Raw genomic sequence first — 5,311 nt, 5'->3', positions numbered from 1 at the left:
GACCTCCAAGGTCCCTTCCAACTCTGTTATTCTGTTGCACACATGACTGATACTAAATTGATACGTTTTTGTGTTTGTGTGTGTGTGTACAAATATGAATTATATTCAGGGGTATCCATAGGATATGGTTTAAAAAGTCAAAATGGCAGCTGCAATGCACATAAAAAACATGTGGAACTTCAAGCATAATGTTGTGGCCTTCATTTAGGATTACTCTTACCTTGTGCTTTTTAAAAATGCAACTGGCTCAGGTTACCGACTAGTCTGAAGTATAGTTCTGTTTTTAACATATAAGCCAAAAATGTTTTTTATCTAAAGAATGATTGGTACTTTTTTCTCTGTCTAAACTTGAAATAGTTCCTAAATGGAGAGGCTCTGAAATCATTTCAAAAGTGTTGCTTCCCACGTATTTGAGGCATGCAATTGATTGCCAGTTTTCAGGTCCTGGAAATAATTTTTGTTTTATGAAGTACAGTTAAAAAGAGGAAAATAGGTGTCACTTAGAGACATAAGGCACATTATTATGCAGATTTTATACACTGTTCACGAGATAAAAATTATCCAAAATACATTTCAGTAACTACACATTTTTCTCTTTTTATCTCATGCTGTTGTATGTTATTTAATTCCAAGGCTGTCCCACTACATATCTGCAGCACCTTGAAAGGAGTTAAAAATAGCCTGACAGAAAGCAACTTGAGTAATGGGTTTTCTGTCTTCAATTATTTCATTTCAGGTAATATGAAATAGGCCAGTTTGTGCTGAATTATGCATAAAGCCATCCTGATTACTAATTTCCCATTATTAATTTCTTCATTGGCTAGCACTGAAGGACACTTGGGCAACTTTAATGGCTGAAGCCCTTTGTTATCAACATGGATGGCGAACTATTATTTGATTGTGGCTTTGAACCATGAGCACATATTTTCCAAATGATTACATCCTAAACTTTGAAAACTGCTGTTTATTTCCCTTGTGCTGGCAACATAGAGACTTATGTTCTACTTCCAGGCCAAAAGTGCCAGTACAAAGCAACTCTTCAAGTGTATCAACCACCAGAAGGAAAATAATTTTATTTTACTTACTTGCTTTATATTCTTCAGGAATATGTGACATACAAATGCAAGAAAAACACATGCTTGAAATCTAATTCATAACCTAATAGATCCCAAACTGTAAAATAATTCTGGAAAAATAATTTAAAACACCTACTTGAAAAGGTATAATCTTAATTCCTTTGGCAAAGGATTAAGTTCAGCAGGGAAGGAGTGCATTTCTATTGACAGGAGATAGGCACAATGTTGATTGCTTAACAGCTGGACTTCTACAAGAAGGATAGAGAATCATAGAGTTTGAGAGGCTCCATAAATCTAAGCTCCCAAGGACTACAAGAAATCAAACTGAAGCATTCTGCGTAGATGACTATCAGCTCTCCAAGTATTTCATGAACAGAAGCCTATCACCTCTCCTTGGAGGTGCTACTGTCAAAATGTGGTTGAAGGTTTCCCGAGGAATCTTCATTTCTACAGTTGAAAGCCATGATTCTGTGTCCTATGTTCTGGAATGAGAGACTGCAAGTCATGACCTTTTGTGAGGTATCCTTTCAGGACTCTCATATCTCTCCCAATTTTCTCAAGACTAAAAACGCTCAATTTCTTCAATCTTTCTTCATAGGAGTTCATTTCTACCTCCTTTATTATCCTTGTTGCCATGTTCTGAACATGTTCCGTTTTCTTCTGAATCCCTTTTAAAACTGTGGTACTGGAACTGTGACAAGTTCACATATCCCTTCCCAACTGCCGTGGACCCACTGCTCAATATTATGTTTGATCAATGGGAAATTATATGTCTGTTGAAGCAATCTAAAAGTGCAGTTGTCTTTTTTGCACACTGCTACCTCACAGTCAATTTGCAACCCAAGATTATTCAAGTCCTTTCTCCACAAATATTATTGCCAAGCCAAATATCCTGCATCTTATATCTGTGTATTTTGTGTTCTCCAGATGAAGAATTTTATAGCTGCATATCTTCTTGGTTCTCCTCATCCACTAAAATTTACCTCTGTTAAATCTGTTATTTTCAGATTAATTTCTCTAACCTCTCAAAATCTGATTTTTTTGTTTTTCCATGTCTTCCAAGATATTGCTATCCCGCCCAACTTTATCTCACCTGCAAGTTTGATAAACATTAGTCCCATCTCTTCATCCAAGCCTTTGATAGAAATATTGTAGAGGACCCGGGGTTAGTCCTTGTGGTACTCCACTGGGGCTTTGTCTTATTTGATGAATAACCATTGTAAATCACTGAATATTTAAAATTCTATGGTAGATCTTAAAGTTGATAGCGACAGTCCGAATTTATTTCATTTCCCACACTGTGGAATTCCAGATGCATTTTCTTAAAAAAATGAATAGCACTTAGCTCCAACAGAAAATTATGAAATTAGGTCCTGACTCCATTCCTAATTTGAGAAGGGCTATTCTGTGCATACTAGATCCAGCTTGTACAATTTCTACTAAGACATCAATAGAGCTTAGCTTTGATTCTATAGTAGCTTAAATAATGAAGGAATCTTTTGAAAACAGCACTCACTTATATTTTGTCCTAATTAGTTCTTCAGTACTTTTGCTTAAAACATGGCTTATATGTTCAGTGAGGTAGTTGGTGTGAAGCCATGTTAAGGCCAGACTGTTTCTTTTTCCTAGGTTGGAACACAGATCAAACAATGGTTTCTCTTAAGAACAAAACTCTCAACAAAGTTCATAGAGGGGTGTTTGAATAATACCAGAATTGGGCCCAGAGTTGATAAGAGTTTTGGCGGGCTGGAGAGCTGGGGAGAAAGCCCGCGCTTCAAGCTAATTGGGGAATGTGATTTATGACTGTTTATTGGAAGAGGGAATTGTGCTTTGCTACTTTGTATCCAGGGGAGGGGAATTTAGTTTTTGGTTTCGACTATGTAGTGCCAATACTTTGTTTCTCAAATAAAAGATTCTTTAAGGTAAACAATGCCTCAAAGTTCTTTTGAAGAGTCATCTGTCGGAACCATGAAATTAAAATCAGACCTGTGTATGCATTATAATGTAGGAGCACATCACCCATGTCCTTTTCTATGTGGGATTTGCTATAATTTGCTATAAACATTTTGCTTAGAACTGGTTGTAAAAACTAGAGTAGGGGCTGGGCATTATAAGAAGCTGGTTTCCTGCAGATGGAACTGTCTTGCTAAATATGTAGCCCAGCCTTATGCTTTTTTAAAATGTATACATTAGAATGAAATTACATCAATAAATATGTAACAGTAGCCACCATTTTTCCTGATTATATTGGAATGTTACTATGATCTACTGTTAATACATTTTCATAGATAGCATATGCAGAAGAACTTTCTGGAATTTATGTTATTCTCCAACAATCCAAAAACTCTTGTGTTACAGCTATTATCACAGAGTTGGCCCACCTCTTACCAGGTCTGCATATGTATCTGAGTTACAAAATACTTAGAAATTCCACTGGTTTCATAAAAAGAGTCTCTACTTTCCAATTTTTCCTTGCTAATTTTTGGAATAATGATTACATTCAACATTTCAAACAACTCTTGATTGAATTTTAATGGGCAATGCTCTACCATATGATAACCAACAAGATCCATTCATGTATTTCAAGCCATTTTTATTAGAAGTCTCTTCAAGGAAAAAGAAACACAGAGATCCTTTGCAAATAAGAATTCAGAGTCAATTACCTGAAAACAGGTATGAAAAACATTTTCTATTAAAATCAGATACAGGATAGAAACAGTGCATTTTTTAAAATACCACCAGAGATAGACACGTTTTCCATCATAAATGGCATCAAAATCATTACTGATTTCACAGCAAAGCTGCATGCACATTTAGTTTGTAGTAAAAAGCCTTGGAAGTTTCAAGCTTTTGCCATGAAATTTGCAGTAATAAAGGTATGCAGCACAAAGATGTGTTTTTTTGCCATCCTATTGATATTTCTTCATATTAAAGACATATATACATTTTAAAAATTTGACTGGTAAACAATAATATTATTCATAAAACTTTTGCTTCAATTGCTAATTTAGCAGAAATGCACTATCCAAATGTGCTTATACATTGGAGGAGAAACTAACAAAATAAAGATGTGATTTTTATTGGTGGAAAAGGGATGATTAACATGATTTTTTTCCTTAAAAAATCAACAATAAAATGGCTCTGTACAAAAAAAAGGAAATATATATACAAAATGCTACAAGCCTACAAATTTATGAGATCTGTCCTTTACCACAATAGAAATGCAGTAAAAGATTTTCTGTTTTGTCTTTTGTAAGGTGCCAGCAAAACCAACCTGGACGGCTTTACATAACATCATAGATATGTTAAGTCCTGTGTTTTTATCATCTGCTACTGCTGTCTATACTTGCACACACACACACACACACAAATATTGCCTTCAATATTTTATACTGTTCCAAAAATGAAACTCCATTCACAGGTACTAATTTTCCTGTTTGCGTCCTTGTTTTAATGCTATGTTGCTAGAAAGAAAATACAGTTCCGGTTATCTAGCCAAAAAATAGCATCATATAATACTTTGGGTAGATTTCCCCAACTCTATGTGACTGTGCTACAATCAAACAGAATATTAACATTGCTCTTTCATTACTGAATTTCCATGTAATAAATGAATTAGACTTCACATACTCTATTGCACTTCCAACACGTTTTTATAAAGCAGATACTTATTCATTGTTAGTTTGCTTCATAATGATTCATGATTTTCCAGTATTTCTGAGCTTTCCTAATGTCAAATAACAGACATAATTTCCTTTCTATGAGTTCCTGGAGTTAAAAATAGGTGTATGTACAGGATACAGACTTACTGTACTTACACATATGATAGTGCTCCCTCTTTTCTTCCAGAGAGACATGTATGTTGTAACTACACTAGAATCATCAATTTCATCCTGTAGAGACATGCATACACATCTCTCCACTTAATTTAAGACATTAATTACATGAACATAAAAAGTACATCCAACTCATGTTTCCTGTATTAGCACATATCAATAGCATATGACACATTTTCCCTATTGAGACATCACTGTGTTGGGAGCTTCTGATTCTTCCTACAAACAGATGCAAGTTTTTGTACTTTATATATTAATACATGAAGGTGCAGGAAATCTAACTCATGCTTCCGTACTTACTAAATTCATGTCTAAAGCTCTTATTATTTTGAAAAAAAAAGATTTTAACCAATTTATGACCTCATTGGTCTAATTCTAATAAAATGTCTTATGAGATGC

Source organism: Protobothrops mucrosquamatus, unplaced genomic scaffold (assembly GCF_001527695.2).
Source record: "Protobothrops mucrosquamatus isolate PMUCROS unplaced genomic scaffold, P.Mucros_1.0 scaffold_280, whole genome shotgun sequence".
Classification (NCBI taxonomy): Eukaryota; Metazoa; Chordata; class Lepidosauria; order Squamata; family Viperidae; genus Protobothrops; species Protobothrops mucrosquamatus.
This window is presented reverse-complemented; position numbering follows the sequence as displayed.